This window comes from Cebus imitator, unplaced genomic scaffold (assembly GCF_001604975.1).
Source record: "Cebus imitator isolate Cc_AM_T3 unplaced genomic scaffold, Cebus_imitator-1.0 Scaffold138, whole genome shotgun sequence".
NCBI classification, from domain to species: domain Eukaryota; kingdom Metazoa; phylum Chordata; class Mammalia; order Primates; family Cebidae; genus Cebus; species Cebus imitator.
The window spans coordinates 3713300-3719607 of record NW_016107453.1 but is presented as its reverse complement, the minus strand read 5'-3'; the positions used below and the strand labels follow the sequence as shown (position 1 = coordinate 3719607).

General features: G+C 35.9%; 1 non-coding gene across 1 annotated transcript; it reads left to right on the top strand.

Annotated features, from left to right (window-relative positions):
* Nucleotides 1-5942: 5942 nt before the first annotated feature.
* LOC119473194 lies at nucleotides 5943-6046 on the top strand. Its single transcript, XR_005202399.1, has one exon. It is a non-coding gene; the product is annotated as a small nucleolar RNA U13 (small nucleolar RNA).
* The last annotated feature ends 262 nt before the right edge of the window (nucleotides 6047-6308 follow it).

The window sequence follows — 6308 nt, the reverse complement described above, 5'->3', positions numbered from 1 at the left end:
ATTCATTTGTGTCTTCAGTTTTCACAGGCTGCGGATTCCCTCAAGGTCTAAAGTATGACACTGCAGGAATCTATTCCACACTTGAAGCAATGATTGCTTTTTTTATTTGAAAAAAAAAAAAGACAATAGCTTGGTATTTGTTAAGAGCCTAGTGTTTGACAGGCATTTTCAGCTCTAGAAATACAGCACTGAACAAAACCAACCCTGTTATCACAACACTTTTATTCTAGTGGATGGGAAGCAATTAAAAAACAAGGTAAATTAGTAATATACGTGCAAATTCTGTGATGATGGAGATTTTTGACTGTTTAATTTGCAACCCTGGGACCTAGAATGGTCCTTAGCACTTAGTAGATGATCAACAAATATATATTGAATACCAAATGCTGATAAGTGTAATGGCAAAAAAATAAAGTAGGGAAATGAAACCAAGAATGTGGGGAGGGTGCAATTTTAAATGGAAGAATCAGGGAAAGCCTCATAGAAAAAGTGTCATTGGAGTAAAGTTCTGAAAGAAGTGAGGATACAAGTCATGTGCACATATCTGGGAAAGAAGGAAGCCTAAGAACAGCATCTGCAAAGACCCTAAGATGGGAGCATACTTCTGGTTCAAAGAACAACATAGAGAGAAGGATGGAGGAAAGAGAGGCAGGAGGGTGGAAAGGTAAGGAGTACAAGGGGTGGCCAGATGTGCACTGGGATGTCTTGGCATTAGCTTTAAGATGGAAAGGCATTGAGAGTTTTAAACAGTGGAGTGAGGCTGAGGCAGGAGGATCACTTTAAGTCAGGATTCAAGACCAGCCTGGGCAACACAGCAAGACCCACCTCTCTTCAACAAAAACTTAAAAGTTAACTGAGTGTGATGGTGTGTGCTTGTAGTCCTAGCTACTTGGGAGGCTGAGGCAAGAGAATCACTGGAGCCCAGGAGCTAAAGCCTGCAGTGAACTATAGTTATGACAGCCTGGGTGAAAGAGCAAGACCTTGTCTCAAACAAAACAAAACAGTGGAGTGATAGAAGCTACTTATATTTTAACAGGTTTATTTCAACTGCTGTGTTGAGAACACTGAAGAAAACAAGGGTGCAAGCAGGAAACTATTGCAAAAAATCCAATGAGAGGTGAGAATGTCTCAGACCAAAATGGTCACAGTCATAGGATGAAAAGGGGTAAGATTCTAGGTATATTTTGAAGGTTTGGGCAACAGAACTTGCTGATGAATGGGATGCTAGACATGAGAAAAAGAGAGCAAAGATATAGTCAAGCAAGGATACGGAGGAACTGGAACTATAATCCACTGCTTGTGAAAATGCAAGATGGTACAACTGCCTTGGAAAACCATTTGGCAGTTTCTTAAAAATCTACACAATGCACCTACCCATCCAGACATGCCACTCTTAGGTGATTTATTCAAGAAAAACGAAATCAAATATCTGCACAAAGACCACTACGGAATTTTCATGGAAACTGCATTCATAACAGTCAAAAACTTGGGACAACCCAAATGTCTGTCACATGAAGAATGCATAAGCAAATCATGGTGTGTCTATATAATGAAATATTAATCACAACACAAAGAAGTAAGCTACTATTTCACACAACTTGAATGAATATCAAAATATTCACTCTAAGTAAATGAGGCATAACAGCAGCACATACTGTATAACTCCATCTATATAAAATTCCAGAAAATGTCAACTAGTCATGACGAAAAGTAAATCAGTGGTCTCCTGCAGACAGACTTGAAGGGTGTAATGGGTGACAAAGAAAGATAGAAAGGTTCTGTAAATTAATTGTGGCAAGGGCTTTATGGGTGTATACCCAAACTCATTGAGTTGTACACTTTAAATGTTACAATTTACTGGACATATACGTCATAAAGTTGATTTTTACAATTTTTAAAAAGAATAAAGTCAGGGTTTTAGCCTGAATGATTGGAAGAATAGAGTTGTAATTTTCAGAGATGAGAAAGATTGTGAGAGAAGCATGGTGAAATATGCCTAATAGGGAGATGCTGAATGGACAGTCAGGTCTATAAATCTGGAGTTCAGGAAACAGATCAGGCTGGAGATAAATATATATATATACACACACACACACACATATACATATATATATATATATGTATGTATATATGAATCATATTATATGCCTAATCCAGATCATTTTTTCCTTTATGACTAAGGAGAAAAAAAAATTTGGGTAGCCCAAAAGCATCTTAAACTGATAAGCAACTTCAGCAAAGTCTTAGGATAAAAAATCAATGTGCAAAAATCACAAGCATTTCTATACACCAACAATAGACAAGCAGAGAACCAAATCATGCATGAACTCATTCACAATTGCCAAAAAGAGAATAAAATACCTAAGAATACAGCTAACAAGAGAAACAAAGGACCTATTCAAGGAGAACTACAAACTACTGCTCAAGGAAATCAGAGAGGACACAAACAAATGGAAAAACATTCAATGTTCATGGATAGGAAGAATTAATATCGTGAAAATGGCCATACTGCCCAATGTAACTTACAGATTCAGTACTATTCCCATTTAACTACCATTGACATTCTTCACAGAATTAGAAAAAACTACTTTAAAATTCATATGGAACCAAAAAAAAGCTGGTATAACAAAAAATTTCTAAACAAAAAGAACAAAGTTGGAGGCATCATACTACCCATACAAACTATACTACAAGGTTACAACTACCTAAACAGCATGGTACTAGTACAAAAACAGACATATAGACCAATGGAACAGAATAGAGATGTCAGAAGTAAGACTGCACATCTACAACCATCTGATCTTCAACAGACCTGACAAAAACAAACAATGGGGAAGGATTCCCTATTTAATTAATGGTGCTGGGAAAACTGGCTAACTATTTGCAGAAAACTGAAACTGGACCCAGTCCTTATACCTTATACAAAAAAACAGCTCAAGATGGATTAAAGACTTAAATTTAAAACCCCAAACTATAAAAATCCTAGAAGAAAATCTAGGCAATACCATTCAGGACATAGACATAGGCAAAGATTTCATGATGAAAATGTCAAAAACAATTGCAACAAAAGCTAAAATTGACAAATGGGATCTAATTAAACTAAAGAGCTTCTGCACAGCCCAAAAAAAAAAGACTGTCAGAGTAAACAGAAAACCTGCAGAATGGGAGAAAATTTTTACAATCTAACCATCTGACAAAGGTCTAATATCCAGAATCTACAACAAACTTAGACAAATTTACAAAACAAACAAACAAAAAACCCAATTAAAAAGTGGGCAAAGGACATGAACAGACACTTCTCAAAAGAAAACATTTCTGCAACCAACAAACACACCAAAAAAACCTCAACATTATTAGAGAAATGCAAAAAGTTCAACATCACTAGAGAAATGCAAGTCAAAACCACATTGAGATGCCATCTCACACCAGTCAGAATGATTCTCAAAAAGTCAAAAAACAACACATGCTGGCGAAGCTGTGGAGAAATAGGAATGCTTTTACATTGTTGGTGGAAATGTAAATTAGTTCAACCATTGTGGAAGGCAGTGTGGCAATTCCTCAAAGACCTAGAACCAGAAATACTATCTGACTCAGCGATCCCATTATTAAGTATCTACCCAAAGGAACATAAATCATTTTATTATAAAGATGCATGCATGTGTATGTTCATGGCAGCACACAATAGCAAAAATATGGAATTAACATAAATGCCTATCAATAATAGACTGGATAAAGAAAATGTGGTACATATATACCATGGAATACTATACAACCATAAAAAGGAAGAAGATCATGTACTTTGAGGAACATGAATAGAGCTGGAAGCCATTATCCTTAGCAAACTAATACAGGAACAGAAAACCAAACACTGCATGTTCTCACTTATAAGTGGGAGCTGAACAATGAGAACACATGGACACATGAAGGGGAACAACACACACTGAGGCCTGTTAGGGAGTCGGGGAGTGAGAGCATCAGGATAAATAGCTAATGCATGAGGGGCTTAACATATAGGTGATGGGTTGATAGGTTCAGCAAACCACTATGGCACACGTATACCTGTGTAACAAACCTGCATGTCCTGCACATGTATCATGGAACTTAAAATGAAATTAAATTTTTTTAAAAACAGCTTGGGGCCTTGCAAACAATAGGAGGCTAAGGAAATAGGGAAGAACAATTATAGACTCAGAAACAGAACCAATCTCTGAAAATTATCTACTGAAAGGATCAGAATTAAGTTCTAGGAAACTGGGTGTTTTCAACAGCCACCAGACAGCCTGGCTTCTTCAAAGAGCCACAAAAAATGAATAGGTTGACGTGAACCCAAGACGAGATTAAAAGATTAAATTCAATTAAATCTCAAGCTGAGATTTTAAAATCATAATAACTAACTAATAAAAGGAGGCAGATGTTGTGCGCAGGAAGGGCCAGAGAAGAGAGACTACAAGGCTAATAGCAGAGAAAAAGAGCACAGGAAAAGCAGATGTAACCATGACAAATCAAAGACATCTGGTGGAGGGCAAATTTCAGAATGTTTTAAAAGAGATGGAAAAAACAAAGATGTAAATGATGAGCAAGATGATCATCTTGAGGGAGAGGTTGGAAAATCAACTAATTAATTTAGTGTCTTTCTTAGGAGAATACCAAGATAATTAGAAACAAAGCAGTATCCAAAATCATGAACAAATAAAATGTTTTTGAGCTGAAAAAGTCTTAAGTGTTCAAGCAAAAAGACTCACTCCCCATGATCCACAAAAAAAAGATGAATATAAAAATTATACATAAAACATTCTGAAACTATTTTATAACTACAAAACAAAAAGACATCTTGTAAGCATTCACTTGGAAAAAAGCTGGTTACTAAGAAAAAATGAAGTCAAGATGATCTTATACTTGTATATAGCATTAAGTTTCAAACACAAAAAATATTTAGAGTTTTGAGGAAAAAATGTAGAACCTAAGAATTTTCAATTCCAACAAAGGGAAAAATATTTTTAAACACTTAAGATCTTACATGAGGTCTTATAATAATAACTTTCTTAGGAAAAAATAATCTAAAGATGTCTTTAAGAAAAGAAAGAAAGAGGCCAGGCACAGTGGCTCATGCCTGTAATCCCAACACTTTGGGAGACCAAGGCGGGCAGATCACTTGAGGACAGGAGTTCAAGACCAGTCTGGCCAACATGGTGAAATCCCCTCTACTGAAGATACAAAAATTAGCTGGGCGTGGTGGTGCACGTCTGTAATCCCAGTTACTCCAAAGGCTGAAGCCTGAGAGTTGCTAGAATTGGGAGGCAGAGGTTGCAGTGAGCCTAGAGTGTGCCACTGCACTCGAGCCTGAGTGAAAGAGCAAAACCCTGTGTCAAAGAAAAAAAAAGAAAGAAAAATTAAGATTACAAGCCTGAGAACATTGTATTAGAAAATAAATAATATCAAGAACTAAAATTGTCCCTGCAGCAAATTCAGTCTAAGTAAGTATTATTACAAACCCAAATACAAATGATACAAAGTAAACTTAAAAAGAAAAAATATATAAAATTCTTATAAATAATTTAAGAGTAATTACATGGGTTGTATTAGCAAAGTGTAGCGTGGCAGAAGACAAATATAAAAGTGCAAACTTATCATGCTATTTTGATGAGGACAAATGATCAAATTCCTCGATAACTAAAGAAAAATGTGTTAAAGAATGTATCTTTAAAATTTAAAGTCAATTACTAGAAGACTCTGAAGAGAGTATTTAACTTCTAAATCATGAGAAGGTGAAACAAACAAAAGATTCCTCAAAATGAGAAGAGATAAGACAATGAAAACTGTGAAGTAGAGTAAAAATGCAAACTATAAAATAACATGATATTGAAATAGCTAAGATAAGCTAAATTAATAGTGGCTTTAAAACATACGGTTTTGTTTTCTTATCTAAAAAAATCCAGAAGTAGATCATTCTGTGATTTATAAGCATGATGACTGGGTTTTCACGCTCATGTGGGAGACGTGCCTTCCTCAAACCTTGTTACATCATTGGCACATTAAACAACTGATGTGAAGAAAAGGGGAGAAAAGTCAGAAGCAAGCGGTCTGGGAGGACTTAGAAGTTCCACGGGGTCATTGGGGACACCAGATATGTTGAGCTTTCTGCATTGCTATCCTAGTGTGTGTGGTTCTTCACCAACATGGATTCTCCAGCTAAAAATATGATGTCTGAAATTTACCTTGCAGAAAAGAAAAAAAAGAAAGCTGCATGATCCCTACTCTCCAAGTATACTTTCTGGAAGTTAGACCTAAGGCTTCAGTCTTCATCCATT